The 23,013-nt window shown below is 46.1% G+C and overlaps 1 long non-coding RNA gene across 2 annotated transcripts; it reads left to right on the forward strand.

Annotated features, from left to right (window-relative positions):
* Positions 1-21,681: 21,681 nt before the first annotated feature.
* On the forward strand, positions 21,682-22,656 carry LOC136545297 (uncharacterized). 2 transcript variants are annotated; one of them, XR_010780982.1, is made up of 3 exons: positions 21,682-21,928; positions 22,007-22,153; positions 22,301-22,656. It is a non-coding gene; the product is annotated as an uncharacterized lncRNA (long non-coding RNA). The 2 variants fall into 2 exon arrangements; XR_010780981.1 differs by having other exon boundaries at positions 22,007-22,656.
* The last annotated feature ends 357 nt before the right edge of the window (positions 22,657-23,013 follow it).

Genomic DNA, 23,013 nt, shown 5'->3' on the forward strand with positions numbered 1-23,013 from the left:
CCAAAAATATGGAAACTAAAACGGGACAGAGGTTTTCCTGCTCGTTTCTGTCTGTTTTCATCTCTAGTTCCCTCACACATGGTGCTGGGAGTGAACCTACAAGGGCAGCTCCACAAGCTAGCGAACTATTAAATTTAATTAAGTTCTAATACAATGAATTGTGGAGCGTTGCACGGTAGAAAAAATTCTAGTGGAATCAAGTGACACGAACATAATTGAGTCACGTTGATGATAAATAGTATTTAGATGTAGGTGTATATAGCCACGCATGCTAACACAACTACTTCGACAAATTATCCAGGATAGGAGACCAGCGTCCAGTACAGTCCTGACGACGCTCCACTGGCTTTTCTATGTAGCCCGGATGATCAACATCGACCAATTAGCTTCTACTAGCAAATAAGCTGAATCCATCAAGATTCAAAGAAAGTCAACCTAGATACCAAAAGATATAACATGATTTTAGGGGAAAAACTGAAACTAGTTTCATAATTTTTCAAGGTAAAGCAAATTTTCTATGACTTTTCTAAGATTAAACCAAGTTTTAGGATTTTTAATTGCATTATTGTTTTCAAGTAAAAATATTTGGATAATTTTTAGAAAATTATTCTTATGAAATTTAGGATATATTTTTTTAAAAATATTTGTAGTCCGATTTACCTTTCTGAACTTTCAATTTAGTCCGATTTAGCCCACTTTAACGTGGCGCCACACTATCAAAACCACCCTGGTGCAAAAAAAAAAAGAATCGGTTTAAAAGTTGAGATTTTATTTTTAAAAAATAATTTTGTAATTTGGTAAGCAAAATCGGATAGGAAGGTAAATTGAACTTTTTTTTCTTTACCTACTAATTTTGTCGCTGTGACACTGCCCGGCCCAGCTAAGCTGAGTGGGCTCACATGTCACAGAAGCTAGTTCGGCTGCTACGCATCCAAACCTAGGCCGGATCAACATTATGTATATCAGCCCGTCAATATATGATGGGGCACATTGTGCGCCATGGACAAATTATCCGAGGAAGACAGATAGATCGCATATAAATAAATATGTAACAGTACTCTAAGGTTTCTTTTGATCGCATATAATCAACCCAAATCCCAGTTAGCTCAGTGCTAGTAATTATAATTGCGTTAGATTTGTCAATTCCTCTCCACTACTCCAACCCGACATCCTACGAAGGACGGCACTCACCGGTCACCGCTTGTACTGGTATACGATCCTGCACAAAAGGTGTCCGATAGGCAATAGCCTACACACACGGCGTGACGAGACCTTCCCTTGTTACTTTTCTCTCATCCGTGCTTCTGAACCTACGTTGCCTCATGCATGAGACGTACCACAAGTCCACAATCCAGCCTGGAGTTGGACCCGCCCTACACTACACGGCTCATCGAAACTTCAACCCGAGGCTGCACACTAATCCACCATGGATTCCCCATATCCGTTCCAACGCAAGCCAAATCAGCTGCTCGCCTCAAGCGTCCTATCTCCCCTCGCGGACCCAATCGTTCTCGTCCCACTACGTGAAAAATAGTTTATAGCAACAGAGTTTTTTTAGGGGCGGCTGGTATTAGAGCCGCCCCTATAATGGCGTGCTCGAGCTCCAGCACAGCAGCCGCCTCTACAAATGGCACAGTAGAGGCGGCTGGTAATACGAGCTGCCCCTACAAATGCGTCGATTTGTAGGGGCGGCTGGTATTACGAGCCGCCCCTACTACCAGCAAGCCACGTCGCCCCAATTCATCCCAAATAAATTGATGCCTCCCCTTCTCGAAAAAAACGGGCTCCCTCCCATGCCCGGCCTCCCCTCCCGCTCGTGTCGCTCACGCTCCTCTCACGGCACGCCGCCTCCGCCGCTCGCGCCCCGTCCCCTTCCCCACCCGCGCCTCCCCTCCCTCTCCCTCTCCTTCTCCCTCTCTACCTCTCTCTCTCGACGTGGTGGCACACCGGTCCGGCCCTGGCGCGGGCACCTCCACGTGCGCACGGCCTGGGCGGCGGCGCAGCCGGTGTGCGCCGCAGCCGCACCGACGGGCCCAGTGGTGGCCGCCTCCTGCCATGACGCGGCGCCCACGAGCCCCGCCGCTAGCCACCACTACCCCAGATTTGGACATCACTGCCAGTTCAAAAACCCACTTCACTGCCGGATTTTGAACCGACAGTTGCATACCAGCAGTAATGGGGTTTGACATCACTGCCGATCCTTCAAAACCGACACTGATCTACAGGAAACAGTGTCAGTTCCTGGCTCCACCCGGCAGTGTCCAGTTGAACAACACTGCCGGTTTGTAGTTCCAACCGACAGTGATGGTTGCTTCAAGAGTGTCGGTTCTTGGCTCAAGCCAGCAGTGTTGAGCAAGTCTACACTGTCGGTTCATGGATCAAACCGGCGGTGTTGTAGTAAATATCAGTGTCGGTTCATGGATCAAACCGGCAGTGTTGTCGTAACTATCAGTGTCGGTGCATGGTTCAAGCCGACAGTGTTGAGCAAGCCAACACTGTCGGTTTCTTTCTAACCGGCAGTGATGGTTACGACAACACTGCTGGTTTGTTGCTAACCGGCGGTGATGGCCCGTTCGTATTTTATTGTTTTATAATTTATTTTAATTTATATTTTTTTTGTGGAATCGGGTTTCGCTTTATATACGCTACGTAGACGACAGGTCCATCAATATTAAACATTACAAATGTTACGATTACAATTCAAATGTTCTTATCCACATCTCGATCCCTCAAAATAAAAAAGAAATGTTCTTGGACTTCACACATGCTTCTCGGACTTCTTACAATAATCTGGCGAGCCGCTCTGGGCTATACTGGTCCTTGTACTTTACGGATTGTGCAATGGAAAATACTCCATCTTTTTTCAATACCTCGGCTAAGATGAATTTTGCCAGCTCCGATTGCAGTGCGATGATCTCCATGTCTAACAGCCTTTCGTGGTTATATTTCTTGCGCTGTCATTCAAAAAAGATGATATCCAAAGAGGAACAGTAAATCATTTTGTTGAATTATTAACAGACATAAATGAAATGGGGATTATACACACCAACTTATCGGCTTCTTCTGATTTCCCGCCGATGTAGCGAAGCATTGCCCACATTACATAAAACCCGCATTTATTGTTTCCCGCCGGCTGTGATAGGTACTTCCCCTTCATTTCGACAATCTTGAATGGGACCGGCGTCCCGCCGATATGTCTTCTTCGAACACTGAGCAACATTAAAAGGAGAAATATTAGAAAGCGGTATGTGTGATTAGAAAATAATATGTTATTAGGGTCGCTTACTAATTCAGCACTGCCACCCGTGCATCCAGATGATGAAATGGGTTTTTCTTCGAGTCCCACACCTCAAGCAGATTTTTGGCAAGATTAACACAAATGAAGACGAAATGGTTGCTGCAATCACAGAATCCTAATTATCGAATAATCTTAACGAAAAAAGAAGCATAAAATTAAAAGCCGAGAACACATACTCGTAGTTGTAGGCTAGAAGTATGTGGGTTTTCTTCTTCATCATGAATTCATCGAAAACAGCAATCAATCTATGTTTCAGGTCTTCCACATCACGTCCTCTCATTGACTCGCATGGGGGTCCAAAAAGCCTATGTAATCCCATTTGCTTTTTATAATGCAAAATTTTGCTATACACCTACATAAAATCATGGGAAGTGCTCAAAAGTTAACAATTTGTGTCTCAACAGAGTAGTTAATTGTAAAATCGTGCATGTAGGTACTTACATAGTCCACAGCGTCAACATTTGAACATTGAGAGAGCGTTTCTGGTATAGCTGGAACAAGCACTCCCACTCGACATCGAACTTCTCTTCTTCAGGATAATGGAAAACATGTGGCGAACGGATAATAACCTCAAAACCAAAGGCGTCTGTCTCTGTTGCTTGAGCCATGTAATATTCATGTAACTAGCGCATATATGTTGTCAGATTTTTATACTCATGATCGGGAACCAAAAGATTGCCCCTTTCATACTTCATTGCCGGTGTTACCGTCCCTTGTACATCATAATAGATGGTCGCGGCCTCTTCCATGGTTAATCCTGGGTTGTCTTCGACGTACTTCTGTATGTTCCTTAAATCTTTATTGTGTATTTCTTCGTCTCTTGTTGTAGCGTATTTATTCTATGTTTGCCTTTCGAATTCGGACTTCAACAAAAACGAAGGCAGTGAGGCACAGAGATTGAAGAAACTAACACAATCTTCCTTCGAGATGTGTGCTGTAAATTTATCTTTCATCAAGGTGGTAACGCTGCCACTGAACGGCCTTTTTCTTTTCTGTTGGTCCACTTTGGGAGCATTAGCGACCGAATCCAAGTACCTTTTCTGCGACTGCGAGGATGTCCTTGATCTTGTTTTGGGCTGAGGTGGAGGAGGAGGATGACGACGAGAATTCTGTTTTCCCGACGCTGATGAAGATGGAGGAGGAGGAGTCTCTTTTCTCGGGGCTGATGAAGATGGAGTCGGACAAGGAGGAATAGAAGGAGACCTCTGTCTTCTCGAGGGTGATGGCTCCGGATGCGGAGGGGAGTGATCTCTGTTGGGAGATGGTGAGTGATCATCGTGGGTGGGCGAAGACTCGCAGTCGTCCTCATCATCAGAGGACAATTGACGGTCAAGCTTAATGAAGCGGTTGCGCCAGGCCACTTGAGAGCCCTTGTTTTGACCAAGTTTCAGCATGTCTTCCGCTACGGGGTACTCAATGGGTATCTTGTTATACTTCTTATCAAGTATTCTGTCAATAGTGACGCAAGCGTACCCTAGTGGAATTGGGCGGCCATTAATTGTCCCGTGTCCCACAGGCCAGGCCTGGTCGAGCGCCACCTTGTCCTTTGTCCATTCCCGACGGATGTACAACCTGACATTGACGGGTTCAGTGATATCGTCCACCAGATGAGGCACATTCGCCTCTTCTTCGTCGAGCGAGGTCGATCCGCAGCTGCTGCGCCCCCTAAACTATGGGCTAAAGGCACTAGGAGTAGGGTTTTGTGGTACTACTGACCCCTTGGACAACAAAATTTGCTCGACTCGCGCTTCAATGGTCGCCTCAATCCATGCTTCCATTCTGTCTTCCAGCCCTTTTAGTCTCCTCAAATACTCTGCCTCATGTTCCGTTCTACCCCTCGAGTGGCTCCAGTGGGGAATGCTAGTTTCCAAGGAACAACACCGGTTCCTCTAGTGTGACCAGGGTGCTCCTTGGTTCCGAGTGCTTGGGTGAGCACGTCTTTCTCCCTTTTAGAAGTGTGAGTCCCTTGCCTCACCTCCTCAGTTACCTGGGAGATCCTCTGGATGAGTTTGCTCATGGGTTGATTTGAGGAGCTAAAGCTCCCGTCCTCGGCGTGCCATACATTTCTCCCCATACAGTATAATACCGATCTGGGCTCTCAATCGACGGTTTCAACCTGAACGCCTTCCTCAGCAAGGCGATCCATCTTTTGAAGTTCTGCTTTAAATTTTGGCATCCTTTTTGGCGTAGCCACGGGAGCCGAGATGATGAGGATTCGTCACTTTCTGCGAATTCTCCTTATTCTTACTGCTAAGTTCTAAGTACTCCTCAGATAACCTGTATTCCTTAAAATCCTACCAGAAGTCCTTCTGCTTGCTAAACTGTCCACCATCGAAATCTGGCTCTTTATTTTGTAGGACAAAATTCTTGTACAATATCCCCTTGAAATTCTTGAAGCATGTCCCCATGATTTCTTTTGCTTTTTTCTTGATTAACTCCCTGTCATACTCGGCTGGGAAAGTGAAATACTCTGGGATCTTAACATCTCATATGTAATTCTTCTCGCTTTCGGGAACCCTCCACCGGTCATCATCTTTCCCAATCCACTTCCTGTACTTAATCGGGATGAAGTCCCTAACAAGTAACCTGAGGATAGTCTTGTATTTGGTCAAAGCTATAGGCGGTCAGAGTGGATCCCCGAATTCATCGAACTTAGTAAAAACGACATCATCGCCTTGGGTCTGGACATCGTGGAGGCAGGTGCGCGCGCCGACGCAGCTGTTGGCGTGTTGCACGCAGGGGCCTTCGCCGCTGTAGGTGTGGGCATCGACGACGACGAAGGTGTCCCTGTTGCCGCTCTCGCCGGTCCATCTGGATGGGTCGCCATCTACTTCCCCTTGGTTGAGGCCCAAAACCCTAACTGGCGCCTGGCGGCTGCGGCTATCTGCTCTCCCACCTGATTAGATTAGCGAGTATTAGGAATGGAGATGAATAGTCACGTCACGTAATGTGGGGAGGGAAAAACGTGGGACCAATCGTGGGCGCGGGTGTTTTGGCACTAGGAATTTCACTGCAAAGAATGGCGCCACTGAGTTTCATTTGGAAAATTTGGTGGGATCTGTGACAGCGGTCCCACTACTGGAAACTCGGTTTTTTCTATGTGTGCGAAAACACACAGGAAAATACGAATCCCGTCAGAAAAATATTTTTCTGACGGTGTACCCTCAGAAAAATACCCACAGAAATATGATGACAGAAAAATTCAATTGTTCTGTGTGTTCGCCGTCAGAAATAATTTTTCTGTGGGTGTTACACGCACAGAAAAATTGCGTTAGCCCAGATTAATTTTAAATATTGTGTGCGTTAATCCTCACAGAAAAAGGGAAAAGCCCGACAGAAAAATGATTTTTCTGTGGGTGTTACACGCACAGAAAAATTGCGTTAGGCAGATTAAATTTAAATGTTGTGTCGGTCTCGGTTAACGCACAGAAAAATAAAAGAACCACCGACAGAAAAACCCTTAACCATGCAGCAAATATGGACTGTCCATACTGTAATTTCATCACAACATAATAGATAGCATACATATAAAGATCCAAATGTTCAGCACATTCATTAATGGCATCCGGGCTACATATAGATGATGTCCAAATGGTTCGGCATCAATACATTCAAAAGCATTACCATCTCATCTCAACAGTTTAAGTCTCACTCAAGATGAGTAAAGTACAAGCATGCATCATTGAGTCATATTATAGCTAAAACTAAAACTAAAGCTAAAACTAAAGCTAACACAACCATCACATTATCGATGCATGATCGCCATTGTTGTCAGAACCTTGATTGTTGTCAAGGTTTGCAGCATGATCGCCATTGGTGTGGCTGCAACATTGAACCAGTATAAGCAATCAATAGTCAGGATAAGTTAAATGCACTACTACACAAACGTTTATGGAGGCGGGCGTTTTTGATTTTCCGCGGCGGGCAAAGCCGTCCGCCGCGGCCTAGAGGCCACGGTAAATCGTGGCTTAACCGCGGCGGGCGGCTTTGCCCGCCGCGGTTAACCAATTTACCACGGCGGGCGATGTAACGTGCCCGCTGCGGTAAACATACTTTTACCACGGCGGTCACGTTGAACCGCCCGCCGCGGTAAATTATTTTACCGCGGCGGACACAGTACAGAGCCCGCCGCGGTTATGTTCGTTAGCCGTGGCGGGCATTATCATTTGCCCGCCTCGGTAAATTTTTTCCTGAATTAAAAAAAATACAGCAGCCATATAATTAAATTCAAATTCAAATTCAAATTCAAATCACATCCAGATTTCACAAATTAAACTTAAAAAGTATGCAGGCATTACACATGAGATAATATACATATATATACATTCACTTAGTCGTTCTTGTCATTGTTAATTCATTACATTTACATATTAAAGTCGTTATACATGCCCTAAGGAGTAATCTTGCGGACGCATCATCGTGGGCCATTTCCTCAGCCTCTCGTACTCCGGTAAAATCGCTAGCTGGCTGTTTTCATTGAAGAACGTGCTCCCTTCAAGCACGCATTTGTCTAAGACAAACTTACATATGTCCGCCTTTGTCTGCTTGAAGGAGTGTTGGGTGCTCTGCACGTCTCTCCACCAGTTCAATCCATTCTTGAGCACCCTCCAACTGCTGCTATACTGCTTGCACTCCCTCAGGTACTCACAGACGTAGAAGCCACAGGTTTGTGATCCTACCGGTTGTTTGGCACACTGCATGATCGATACACAAGCATTAGAATACAGGCATTAGAACGCTTATGAACAGAACGCACAATTAAACCTTTCAAATACTTACCGGAAAGTTGCGTCTGATTTTGATGCGGTTCTTATGCTTAGCCTTAAAATTCTCTGTTCTTCGATCATAGCATTCAGGATCCTTCACGTACTCCTTATAAGCGCTATATGAAATGTACTAGTATTAGGCAGGGCATTAGAACGCATATGAGAAGACAGTTCAGTCACTTACACTCTGAGGCAATCTTCAAAGGCCTTGTACCCTTTTAAGTTTGGCATTCTCAACGAATCAAATACGCAGGCCCTGCCATCCTGAGGGTAGATGATAAATGCAACCCAGTGACCCTCGAGGCCTTGGCTGCGCCATTGAAACAAAATACAGGTTACAATGAGAAATAATAATACTAGCTAGCTACCCACTTATCTCTACAGGCATGTCTTCGACTTACCCAAAGTGGTAGGCAGCTACGATACACCCATTTCTCCTGATCTTCTTCATTGCTCCTAGTATGTACCTTGAAATGTTCAACTTCTCATTGTCCATCAGTTTCTTCCTGTGCGCCTCTCTCTGTCGCTTGGTCAAGTCTTTCATGGTTGGATGATTGTCATCTAGGTGGTAACCAATGATGACTCTTTGAGCAATATGCATTGGAGATAGATAGATAACATCAAGTTTTAGTTCCTTGGATATATAGGCCATCAACCTGCAAGGACAAGCCATCGTGGCATATATAAGTAGTCTTGACCGATTCAAAGGCAGGTGATATGTGAAACTCGCAATTCATCACTTACATAGAGAACAAGGTGACTTGGGCGATGTCAAGGTCTTGTTCCCGTAGTAGTCTGTACATGTCGTGGAAGTCCACGGGGAGTTCTACATCGTTGCCGGGCAAGTGGAAGTACTCCGCCACAACCTTGACTAGAAAACCATGTAGGCCAGCTTTTGCCGCTTCCATGTACCAGAGATGAAACCTCCTTGTCTCCCACCTTTCCTCGTCGACGAGCTGGGCCTTGGTTATCATGAACTTCCCATGCTCGTAATGGCCGGGGCAGTCATCCGATTCAGGAAATAGATGGAAAGGTGATCTTGGCCTGGGATAGAAATGTTAGTACCATATTATGGCAAAGAAAAGTTATTAGCAAATTATGCTCGCCGCTACCATACCTTTCGAACTCAAGTGAGTATGTGAGATGCCCTTGGTCGCCTTTAGTCTTCGCCGGCGGTGGAGGACAGTGGCTTGTGCTCTCAATGGCAGCAGGCGGTGTCTTTGCCCCCGGTTCCTCCGTGCCTCCCGGTCCTTTGCTTGTGCCCTTAGACGGACTATCGGGAGGTGCGGGTGGACTTGTTGTTGGAGTAGGAGAACGAGGGTGAGGGCTTGTGCCTCGGGGTGACTTCCTTCCCTTGTCATCCCCGCCATTGCCTTCGTCATCGCCGTCGCCGTGATCCGGATCATCGGGGGGACAAGATCCGGCAACGGATGGTTGTGATGCTGGTGTCGCCATCGGCGTAGAAGTCGGCGTCGAGAGAATGATCTCTATGTCGTCCTTGTTCCACAGGACTTCGGAACCAATGGCAGCTCCAAGGATCGTTACCCCTTGTGCAGTTGGATATTCCATTTCAAATTCTTCATATTGGGTCGCATACCATGTAAGTATCACGGCAGCATAGTTGGCAGGGATCTGGTCTTGGTTGAAATCTTTGATATCTTCTTTGGGGTGCATGTAACCCTCACCCACGGTCAACTTTTTCGCCCTGCCGAACGGGATGTTGAGGTTGACGCGCATGGGTTGCCGGATGTCGTCGACGGGGTGCCTTGGGCGATCCTCGATCATCGGCAGTGGCTGCCCTTGTGTCTGCCCTTGTGGAACTTGTGGCACGGCCACGCCTGCCTGGCGAAGCATCTGTGACCTCATCGACACCATATCTGGGTCATTGCTCGTGAAGGCTTCTTTTATGGACCGACTGATCATTTCGGCCACGCCTTGATCATAGCCCTTCTGAAAGATGCCCTCCTTGTACCTCTGCCTTGACCGGTATGTGGCAGCGTCGGATTGCCATGACTCCACTGAGTTCCAGCTCATCTTCGACGACATGCCACGGACGCGGCCACGGTGCTCGGGGGTTCCCAGCGCTAGGGTCAGCAAGTCCTGGCCCCTGCGAACCTCGAAGCTGTCCTTGGATTTAGCGGCCTGGATGAGAGCCCTCTCCACCTCCTCGAACTTCGGCTCATTGAACTTGCTCGCGCCCTCCTTGAGCTTCTTCGGCTTGCGGGCATAAATGAAGTCCTTAGCCCTCAAGTCTAGACCGTCGTACGGATCGGGAAGCCCGGCGGCAGCTCTAGCTCCTTCTTCCTCCCGCCACTGGGGCCTCTTACCAGCAAACCCAGTCATGCCCAAGTGGTGGGGGTGCAGGTTCTTCTTCGCGAGTGCGCTGAACTTGGCGCTCTTTGCCTTTGCTTCTTCTGTTGTTCTTTGTTTGCAGAACTCTTCCCAGTGATGTTCCTTCACCATAGTGTATTTGACACAGGGTGACTTGCCTAGCTTCAGGTAGTACCTGGTCAGCATGGACTTGAAGTTTCTAAAGGCTCTTCCTGCCACGTGCATGACCCACTCCCTGCACTTGTCTAGATCGGCGTCCTCGGGATAATGGAAGCTCCTCGTCACCTCACCCCAGATATGTGTCTTGTAGTCGACCGGGACATTGTTCCACTCCGCCCAAGTGATCTCCACCTTGTCCTTGACTATACATGCCACCTGGTTGCTGAACTTGGCAAGGACCGTGGGTGGCGACAACGGGTTTCCCTCTGGTCCCACCTCATGGATCACATGGACTTCGCCGTGGATTTCCCTCCGGTGCCTCCCGTGTTCCCCCCTTCTCAGCTTTGTCCTCTGACCACTAGACTTGCCTGAAGTGGTTGGAGATGGAGCGGGGGGTTCTTTGTCACTGACTTCTTCCTCCTCGAAATTCAATTCTCGAGGCACCACCGGCATCTGTTCAGGGTTTGGAGACCGCGCACTTTCAACTTCGCCGTCCCTCGGTTGGTAGGTCGGATCATGGGGTGTATTCAGTGTTTTCCAATACGACAGGTACTTGAAGAAAATTGACATCTTCTTGAAAGGAACGGCGGCGGGGACTTCCTCCGTCTGGTCCCGCTTTCGCTTCCTTGTCTGCTTGGGCCCCTCTTTAGGCGGCTTCTTCTTCTTTCCAAACTCCACCTGATCCATGTCCTTGACCATCTCATACACCTTTGTTCCCCAACTAGTCTGCGTCATTTGATCACGCTGCGGCTCGTCTTGATTGTCAAAGTATTTGTTCATAATACTTCTTCTATACCTATGATTTTTGGTGAGGAACCGTCTGTGCCTTGTGTACACCATCTTATTGGATCCCTTAAGGTAAGTGTAGCAGGTCTCGTCGATACAAATTACGCAGCCGGTCTTCCCTTTGATCTGCCCCGATAGTGAGAAGAGACCGGGGTAATCGGTGATGGTGACAAAGATGATTGCTTTTAGTGTGAACTTCTCCTTGCGGGATGCATCCACCATCTGGACCCCAACATCAAATAGTATCTTCATTTCCTCCATGAACGGCTCCAGGAACACATCTATATCGTTGCCGGGCTGCTTCGGTCCGGAGATAAGCATGGTCAGCATAAGGTACCTACGCTTCTGACATAGATGGGGAGGTAGGTTGTACATGGTGAGCACGACGGGCCAAGTGCTGTGCGAGCTGCTAAGCTCACCGAACGGGTTCATCCCGTCGGTACTTAGCGCAAACCTAACATGCCTGGGCTCCTTGCCAAACTCCGGGTAGGCCTCGTCGAAATCCTTCCACTGCTTGCCATCGGATGGGTGCCGTAGCTTGCCATCGTCGTTCAGGCGGTCAGCAGATGCATGCCAGGACATGAGCTTGGCATCGTCCGGGTTCCCGAATATTGCACGCAGGCGATTGGTCACGGGCAGGTACCACACCGACAGTGCTGGACTTTTCCTGTGCGTGTAACCCTCTTCTTCATCGTCCTGCTGAGCCGAGATCTGTTTGGCCACACTGCTCTTCTTTGCCCCCTTCTTGTTCTTCTTCCGACCACCCCGCAAGTCTCCCTCGTCTTCTGCATCCACGCGACAACCAGCATTTTTCTTGTACCGACTAAAGCCACAGTGCGGACAACTCGTCAAATTCTCATACTCATTGCCCCGATACAGGATGCAGTGGTTAGGGCATGCATCAAACTTTCTAAGCTTCATCGCCACTGGCCGGATCAACTTCTTGGCCCGATAAGTATTGGCGGGCACCTTGTTAGCCGTTGGGTACGTGGTGGCAAGGTAGCTTAACAACTCATTGAAGCTAGTGTCAGACCAACCATGACGAGCCTTCAACATCAACATATGGAGGTTAAAACGGAGCGCCGTGCAGTCCTTTGGACAATCGCCGCCGTCCTTATAGAGAGGATCAACTGCCGCCTGTTTCAACTCTCTGAAATTCTCCAACCACTTTGGGCAACCCAACACAACGTCGTCTTCATCGAAGTGTTTGACTAGATCTTCAACAAGCTGCACATCCTCGGGTTGGCTCACAGTATCCTGACCATCAACACCGTCGCCGGCTTCGTCGGCCATGTCTTGCATTACATCATCCACCGTGATGTAATCACGACAACTGTTGTCACTGTCGGCTGGCGCAGCTGCTGCGGAAGGATCTTTATTCACCGGTGGTGCTGTCGTCATCGGCGTCGAAGAGGTAACTCCAGATGCAGCGCCACTCGCACCAACTCTTTCGCCGTGAAATGTCCAGACTGTGTAGCCCTCGATGAAACCATACATGATCAAATGAGTTTGCACCTCGCTGTCTCGGTGGGCTTTCAGGTTCTTGCAACGAGAACATGGACATATGGTTGTCATCCGCTTCAGTCTCTCACGGTGAGCTTTACCAGCCGCAATAAACTTCCTTAATTCAAAGAGGTACCGCGGATCATTCACTCTATCGATCCGGTACATCCATTCCGATCTATCCATCGTATCTGCGAACATTATCCATCACAATCAACATTAAATAAAGAAGAATTAGGAGAAATTGATGATTTTTACGTCCAAAATCATGAAAAAGAGAGGAAATGACGATGTGAAATATGAAGCATGCATCTATGATGAATCTAAAGTTAAAGAAATACATAACATCATTTTTTCCATTAAAATTGATCTAGATCTAGATCTAGATCTAAAGAGAACTCTAGGTGATGGAAATAAAGAGAGAGGATGGAAGGAGAGAGGGAGAGCCTTTATGAACCTCTTATGATGTCCTCCTCCCTCAAATCCAAGCCCTTCAACTCAAATCAAAAGTTTCCTCAAATTTTAGGGCAAAGCCTCCCCCCATGAGTTTTGAGAGAGGAAGACCCGTGGAGAAGAAGGAGGGTCCGAGGGCTGTATATGTACAGGCTTTACCGCGGCGGGCAACATAAAACGCCCGCCTCGGTAAATCAAGTCTTTACCGCGGCGGGCAGTTTAAAGCGCCCGCTATGGTAAACCGTATTAACCGCGGCGGGCTATTCATACCGCCCGCCGCGGTAAATAACGATTTTCTGCGGCGGGCAAGTAAGGTGGCCCGCCGCGGTAAACCAATTTCCCGCAGCGGGCGCCCCGGTGGCCGGCCTCGCTGGCCGGCCACCGGTTAACCGTGGCGGGCAAAAAAGGTGCCCGCCACGGAGCGTGTTTTGGCCACGCTGCGCAAATTCATTCCTGTAGTAGTGATGGCCTGCTTGTGATAATACTTACAGCATGAGCACCCATCGGTGGAAATCCAGCTGACTTAGGGATGGATCCAACAAGCGGACCATTGGTAGGTGGAGGTGCTCTTGCTCCATTGGTAGGAGCAGCACAAGAGTGATCAGTAAAGAGTGTGGTCTGGGGTTCTTGCAGAGCTGATGTTGCCAGTTCAGACTGAAAGGCATTAGAAAGAAAGAAATAAAGTCCAGTTAGCCTCACCTTTTACATGCACGAAATGTGCTTCTGGAAGCACTGTTAGACTTGTAGGCATAACAAGTAGAGAAATTCCAATTGTTGCATGTATGGATACGACCTTACAACAAGGGAAAAAAGGATGGTAAAGTACAAGCATGCATCATTGAGTAAAGTACAATAAGGAAAAAGTCTCTGCCAATTGATAATGATTTACAATGTTCTGAGGGTTAATTGATATGTTTTTTTTTCTGTCCATTACAATTTTACAAAATCTGCATGCATGTAATGCTTAACACTTTCCCCTATACGACTGAAATCAAAATCTAGGCACCCAGTTGACATGTGCATGCAGTAAGATATTGTCGGTTGGTAAATGTAATTGGATCAAGCATGAGCAGGGGCGTGTACCTCAATTATATCAAGATGAGATAGCATTCTTTTTTATTAAAGAGCAAATGAGATAACATTCTGGCTAATTATATCAAGAAAAGATAACATTCTTTTCTGGCTAATTTATTAATCTGAACATCTGCACTGCTTAAAAAATGGATTTTATACACAGATGAAGTCAACATATTAAGCAAGAGTTACATATGCCCACAATTTCACGATACTATGACTGTTGTGAAAACTTATATACAGGTCGGAACATAATTTCTGAAAACGGCAAATTTCAGACAATGGATGTACCATAACAAATCTAAGTGTTCACGAAATGGATGGAGAGCAGCGTGAACCTGATTTGCCGCTTCGTGCTCTGTTTGTTTGTCTCGATGAATCCAAAACCAGAAACAAAGAACGCGCACTCAACAGCTTGGCGATGGTGAACAGCACATGTCTAATGAAATGTATAGATAGATATCATGTATATTTGAAAACCATCATTGAACAGTGCACTCTGACTGTTACATGTCATTTCAGTAGTTTATGCAGCCCTTAAACTTCTATAGAAATCATCTAGCGTTGCTACTGTGCTACATGTAATGTTTCCTGGATGTGGGTCACTATTACAAGGAAGTTAAGATGCTGAAAAGCTGTTAAGATGGCATGCTGTTAAGATGCTGAAAGCAGCACTTGCTTCTATTTTTTTTAATGGTACCACTTTCTTGTTATCACATATTCGGTGCTTGACATCTACATTCTAGAGCTAAAAATGGCGACTGCAACATCTTTGATTGCCAGGTGCCTAGGACCTTGTGATAAAAATTGAATAATAGGATGCAAATAGGTGCGTATGTAAAGAAATCTTATAAGACTGGATATGAATCCACCAAACCTCTATTGTGCACTGGAGCTGCGAATAGATTTTGCAACAGCACAGAATAGGTTTGGAATCCAATGGGTGGAAGTATGGGGTGTTAAAAAAATGAAAAAATAATAGGGAAAAGATCTATGCTTTATCACTTAATTAATAATAATAATCACTTGATTGGGCAGTACAATATCCAAATAGACTATGACAAGATTACAAAAAAGCACAAAGTGTTTGGGTTTTAGCTGCTTACCTAGAAAGTTATGGTTACACAAACTGAAAGGTGATTGATCAAGGACCGGACCAGTGAACAACTGACCTACAGATTGCCAGAGACCTGCATGAGTAAAATAGTTTGCATTACCTAAAAGAAAAGTTAACAGTAAATTCTGCTATAACATAAGCATCTAAAGCTAGAGCCGCTATAAAGTGATAAAATTTCTTTGCACATTGTCGATAAAAGCTGATTACTTGGGATAAATAGGTAGAGATGTCCAAATCACATGAAAACAATCCCAAAAGAACCATATCAAGAAGATTTTGTAGTGCTGGACAACCAGGAGCAATAAAATTCCAACAAGTCAAATGAACAAAGGAAGCAATGACTACATTTAACTGTCACCTTATCTATCCATAAATACTAAGGGAAGTCAAAGAAACACATCATTTGGCATCAGAATAACCAAAAAGAAGATAAAGAACAAAAATAGTGAACCTACACAAGTAGCAGTTAGGTGATTGAACTATTTGATTTATATCAGTTGTGCACATAAAAATAGTAAACCGACAGCAAATTCAGCAAAAAAAACAACCTTGACAACAACAAGGGACCAAGAGTAGCGTAGTGATGAGTCGGTCACCTATCATGGGCCTCAGGTACTTCTGCTTGCAGATCTCAAAGATCTTCATGGAGTAGCGGTTGTCCTCCAGCTTGGTGAAGCCGCTGAGGTACCTCTCCACCTCGTCCCACTCGCCGCCCTGCACGAGGTCCTCGAAGTGCTTCATGTTGAAGTAGAAGCCCAGAAGAAATACCACAAGACAGTGACCATCTCCAGAAATTTACCCATTATCAAGAGCAAAAGAACTCGAGAAATGGCTCAGATTTACCCATTATCAGTATGACAACTACAAATTAATTTCACCTGGAGCTTAATTTAATTCTCTCTCTCTAATGGGAATTGAACTGGCCACAGAACTGGTTGCTTGTACTGGTACAAGCCATCCTAGTTAAGCAGCAAATAGAACAAAATATCCCAAGTACCAGCTCATAAGGTGCTAAAGTGCAGAAGTTCTCTAATGGAAACTTGATTCATCACAGCCACTCAAGAGTAGTACAAAACAAAAAAAGTCACAAGGCATAGTTAGGGACATTCGCACCAACACTCAACAACCACCTATCTATAAGCGCTGAGTGATAAAAAGAACCCTTGGCTTTTTATTACATATATGTCTCTGGGATACATATAGAGTCCACTACATTATTACATATATATATATATATGTCTCTGGGATACATAAATCATTTTGGTGCAGGTGCTTTCACCGTCCTCTTCTCACCATCGGGGCGGGCCCACGGCATCATCCCGGACTTGTTGAATCGGTCCTCGACGGCCTTGATCTTCTTTGGATGATCGGTAAAAAGCTCGAGCTCTGCGTAGTTGTTGTATTGTTCGGGACTCTGCACCCCATCAGCTCCCACAATCCGCTGCTTTCCGGACACAACCACATGCCTTTTTGGGTCCTCTGCATATATATAGTAGGCCACTTGTGCGACATTGGTTGCTAGTACCCACGGGTCATCTTTGTAGCCGATACTTTTGAGGTCCACGGTGGTTAGCCCATAACTGTCCACTGCAACCGCATTCGGTTTGACCCACTGGCAACGGAAGACGGTTATGCGTAGGTTCTGGCCGTAGTCAAGTTCCCATATTTCTTCAACTTGCCCATAGTATTGCCTCCTCTGGCCCGTGTACTCTTCTTCGCCCGCGTATCGAACACCGCAGTTCTGTGCCGAGCTCTTCTTGTCCTTGTCTTTCATGTGGAACTTGTAGCCCTGGACGTCATACCCTTGCCACGTGGTGATTTAGCTGGATGGGCCTAACACAAGCCTCTTAACGGTCTCCGTATCTTCATCAGGGCATCCTTCAAGGGGTATGTGTTGCTCTTTGAGCCACTCTACGAAATTGCTCTTGTGATGGTTCTGGACCCATGCCTCCGTGCGTTGTCCATCACTAGCGGCGTGGATCTCTTCCAGGTTCTTTTCAATATATTTCTCCATGCTCACTAACTGATGAAGGATGCTGTAATGAGCTTCTTGCACCATTCGGTTTGCCACATCGGTGCGCACTTTTCGGCCTGTGCACCCCATCCCTGAGGTTTTGCCTTCGTGGAGAAGATGGAGGGTCTGTGCTCTGTATTTGTACAGGCTTTACTGCGGCAGGCGACATAAAACGCCCATCTCGGTAAATCAACTCTTTACCACGGCGGGCAGTTTAAAGAGCCCGCCATGGTAAACCGTATTAACCGCGGCGGGCGATTCATACCGCCCGCCGCGGTAAATAACTATTTCCTGCGGCGGGCAGGTAAGGTTGCCCGCCGCAGTAAACCAATTTCCCGCAGCGGGCGCCCCGGTGGCCGGCCTCGCTGGCCGACCACCGGTTAACCGTGGCGGGCAAAAAAGGTGCCCGCCACGGAGCGTATTTTGGCCACGCTGCGCAAATTGATTCCTGTAGTAGTGAGGGAAGGGGCGAAAATAGAAGTCGTAGATTTGCTGGTTGCATACCTACATGAGAAAATAGAACAAAGAATTAACCAAACAAAAGAAATGGTTTTAACAGGCAGTTTGACATGTACCAAACTAGTAACATACATGAGGTGATATACTAGTCAGCGCTTTCACAAAAATGTCCAAATTATTGCTAAGAAATAAGACATTGTTTCAATCTGTAGAAGCATATAGACCATTTTATTTTAGAGAAAGACATACAACCAATAGAAAGAGAGAACAACAGTCATAAACGTATAATCCATTTGTCCAAAAATTGAATTACACCAACCAGATCAATGTAATGATTTTGTTTGGGTTAAAGAATTAATAAGTGCTGCCCCTAGCTGCTACAATTTGAATAAGCTGCTGCTACCATTTGAGCCTGACACATTCTTTACCTCAAAGACAGAGTAACTGCTAATGCATGGTCTGAATTTTTAGACGCAAGCAACATATACGCAACACCATAACGACACAAGGTAGTCAAAAGTAACATCTTATGAAGAAAAGAAACCATCCACCGGTGAAACTTCCTGCGTCTAATGCATAATATTTAGGTAAGTCGATGAGTTTCGGTAGCGTGTAGTAAAAACATGCACTAGTGATATGTTGCCCTGTAAACAGTGTCTCAAAATTCCATTAGTGACATTCCTTGCATGGCAGGCAGTGTAATGTAGAAATACAAGGTTGAGAAAAGTTGGTAACTTACATGGGAACTGCATTTTCTAAATGGTCTGGATGTTAAATTGTACAGTGATCTTCTGAAGATTTGGTGTGTGCTGGAGAAAGCTAAGTAATGCATGAAGATCTCCAGACAGACACCAATCAACAAGACAAAATGTTCTTAACTTGTGAAACATAGGGCAACATTCCAAGTCATTTTTGAAATTAAACTGAATTGCAAATGGATAAATCCAAGTCATGACTTAAACTTAAGATCTGATCATGCGATGATATATACTGAGGTGGACATATATGAACATTGAATATATAAGCACTGCATTTAAATATTATAAGCTCATCTACAACATTAACGCTGAAAGGAAAATCATCAATATCCCTAGTTTAGTTATTCATCAACTGAGAAATTGAAAGAACTGAAGCGTATGCAGAACAAGTTATGGATACATATCATAAAAAACTCTTACATGTATTCACCACAACCTGGTCTTTCAAAGCACATGGATGCATAGCAATTGACTTGGACTTTATTACTTTTCCTGTTAATAGATGTAGAATATAGTTGGTTAAATATATCGTGAACGAAAAAAAAGAACTAAAGTTCATGACAAAATAAGGACAGGGTAACTTCTTACATATATCATTGTATCTCCACAACCTGATCTGTAAAAGAACATTCATGGATAATTATATCATGAACTAAATTTAATTTAGTAGCTGGATAATTATATCATGAACTAACAAATTAAAAGAACTAAAGTTCATAACAAAATAAGGACACAGGCGGCAGAAATATGAGAGCGGTCATCATTTTTCCCCTGGGCTAACACCAAATCTGCACTTGACAAAGCTCAAGCGTTTCGTAGACGGGGAGATGAACTCACAGGCTTCGAATATGCACGAGGTGATCTCAAGATCCTCGAGCGCTGGACATCTCGAAAAATCCATGACATATTCTTCGGTGTACACACGCTCAATATGCAGCACCGGTGAGCGGGCACGGCGCCGGCCACCGGCGGAGCCCAGCCGCGCTGCGCTCTGGCCGGGGACGGCCACCGTGGGCAGATCCGGGGCGGCGCGGGGCAAGGAGGGGAGGGACCGGGGCCGGCCGCCGGCGGGAGGAGAGGAGGAGGCGGATCCGGGGCGGCGCGGGGCAAGGAGGGGAGGGGACGGGGCCGGCCGCCGACGGGAGGAGAGGAGGGGAGGGGCCGGGGCGGCGCGGGGCAAGGAGGGGAGGGGCCGCCGGCGGGAGGCAGTGAGAGGCAGCGGGTGCAGGGAGAGGAGGGCCGAGCAGGCGCGAGTGCGTGCGTGCGGCGGCCGACGGGTTAGGGTTAGCACTTCTTCGTTTTTTTTATTTATGGTGTGCATATATTTTTCTGTGCGTGCATACATTTTTTCTGTGCGTTTTTAAAGCACCGACAGAATAAATTGAGTTTTTCTGTGAGTTCTGATTTTTTCCGTGTGTGTATTGTCACGCACAGAAAAATCATACAATTATTCTGTGGATTTTCGTATTTTTCTGTCGGGATATTTTGAAACCGACAGAAAAATCGTAATTTTTCTGTGCGTACCGAAAAAAACGCACAGAAAATTTTTTCACGCACAGACCAATTCGAGTTTCCAGTAGTGTCCAGGTTTACCAAATTTTCGAACTTATAAGCTAGTTGTCGTCTCATCACGTTGATGGTCCAGGTCCACTAACGATTTGATGATATTTGAACAAGTTTTACTAAGATTCCAATAAACAAAGAGTTAGCTCGGTTCAAAAAAAAGGTGCGCGAAGAGCCCTACGACATATCTATTTTTTATGCTGTTACCGGACAACAGATGAATTGTAAATAAAAACTTGGTAATTTCAAAAAACTTGGTAATTTAAAAAAACTTGGTACACATTTTAAATTAAAAAAACTTATACTAGCGCCTTTAAAACTTTATACTTTATAAGATTTAAAACTTTGTAATTTCAAACTTTTAAAAAAAAATCACAAACTTTATACTAGGACAATTTAAAATTTGTATTTCAAAGATTTTAGTAGCAGCAGCAGCAGCAGCAGAAGTAGTATAGCGTGGCGCCGACGCACAAGAAGGTAGCCCCTGCTTGTCTCGTCCCGGCATGGCGACGCTCTCCCGCGTGGCCTCGTCCGCGGCACGGCGCCTCGTTGCTGTTGAGGGTCGACCAGGGCTAAGACTGGTTTGTGCACCTCAACGCCGATGAGTACCCGCTCGTGACACCCGATGGTGATTCCTCTTCTCTACACCTATCGCCGAGCTCGCCGTCGTCCTCGATGTCCTCCCCGCCGCCTCGCTCTGCCTCTCATGGGACGCCGCCTAGTACCCGCCTCGCTCCGCCTCTCGTGGGATGCCGCCCGGTACATCGACTTCGGTGATTCGTCTTCTCTACACCTATTGCCGAGCTCGTCGTCGTCCTCGACGCGCGAGGCTTGCCCTAGCGCCGAGGGAATCGGTGCCAACCACCGACCACCAACCAGTGAATCGCGGCCGCTCCAGCGAGAAGGATGGCAAGGGCGAGAGGGGGAGGACACGCGCCTTTGCAATCGCAACAGCTCGGGTAGTAGTAGTAGCAGTGATACCTGTATAACGTGAGTGGAGATAGTTACATGGTGAATAAATTCTACATGTAGTAGTTGTAATAGTGAAAGGTTTCTTAACATAAGTTTCATAAGAGGAAAAAACAGTAAGAAAACAGCAAAAAAAAATCATCAATCAAAGTCAAAGTAGCAAAAAGCAACAATGTTAGAAAGGATTTTGGAAGAGTAGTAGATTAAAAATTAACAAAAATTGCTCCACGCGCGCTTCGAGCCCAGGAGCTAGAGTTCACACAAAGGCTCATCTACAACTGGGTTACTGAGGTTTATCTTATACTAAGAGGCGTTTATTTTACTTGTACAGATACGGTGCTGATTTTCTTAAGTGGATCGGCTGCGGCGGGCGAGGGGTGCGTAAAGCGTGCGCCACACCCGTCCTCGTCACGGGCGACTCTCATATTTGCTCGGCTCACTCGCAGGTGAGTCCGCTAGCGCTTGGCTCCAGGCTTTCACGGGCTTGGGCTTCATCTGTTGCTCGTCCGACCGTCGTCCAAGGCGTCGAGGAGCAGGACTCCACACCGGAGTCGAGAAAGCCGGCCCCGCGGACGGCCCCAAGAACTACGACCGCGGCCCGGGCGGTTCGACCCTCTCAGATCCGCAACCTCCGCCGGCGCCCTTCCCTCCGCCACCAACGCCGGCGAAAGTTCTTAGGTATGCAACTGTAGTGGTGCACACCCCTTTTTTGCCTATCAAGGCAGCCTGTGACCGTTTTTAAAATTGCTTGATCAGGCACACATGGACCACGATCGATTCTGAAATTGCTTGGTCAGGCACACATGGATTTGATGACACAAGATGACACAATTTGGTTGAACACCAATCATGAATTCCTCCTCACCGTGGTTGAAGCCCAATCCCTCTCCCTCTCCTGTTTCTGTAATTCGTTTATTCACATGTGAAAGCAATTTCCATTAACAGGATATCATGTTAATGTAAACTACTGTTACAGTACACCCTCTGAGCCTTTAAGGTCTTGCCGTTCAGTACATATTGATGATGTTTATTTTTTCTTTTATGTTGCAGTCAGTTCAGATATGTAAGATCGATAGAAAAACTGAACACCAGCAGAGGTACTGAAGGCAACAATAATTTGCTGAAGTGTGGACGTATGTGCACGAGTGAGCTTCGCATGCCATTTGGAAGAAGCATCAGCCTGTTGTGAACTTAAGTTGATGGATACCTCACAGAGGTTGCAAAGGACCCAAATAGACTATTGTACAATTTTTTTAGCCTACTTGAGACAATGGCTTTTGTTCTGAAATTGATCTGTAAGAGTTGATCATAGATATGCTATAAGATGTTGTATGCACATTGTAATTTTTGATCTGAAACTTGTATACAAGGTTATCTAGGATGAAGATGATAACACTACTTTGTTTGCTTTGGTTGTGTTTGAGGCCTGTCTAAGCCTTATCTTCGTCCTCTGGTTTGCTGTGCTGCTGCAGCCTGGGCTGTAAATTGTATTTTCTCTGAAAGCTCTCTTTCCTGTCTTAATTGAAAGAGAAAGCTCCTGGTATTTTACTTAAAAAAACACTAAACTCAGCGAGAAATTTGAGAAGACGATAAGAAGGGAATTGGAGTAAGATATGTCTGGACGGAGCAATATAAAAGACATGCTGTAAGCATTTCAGAAAACAACAAAAAATTCCAACTTGCTGATATTTGTGCATATGACAGGAACCAATCGGCCTGCAGTTACCTTTTGCAAACACTGAAAGAGTCCAGCCGTGGCCTTT

The sequence above is a fragment of the Miscanthus floridulus genome, chromosome 3 (genome assembly GCF_019320115.1).
Source record: "Miscanthus floridulus cultivar M001 chromosome 3, ASM1932011v1, whole genome shotgun sequence".
In the NCBI taxonomy this organism is placed as follows: domain Eukaryota; kingdom Viridiplantae; phylum Streptophyta; class Magnoliopsida; order Poales; family Poaceae; genus Miscanthus; species Miscanthus floridulus.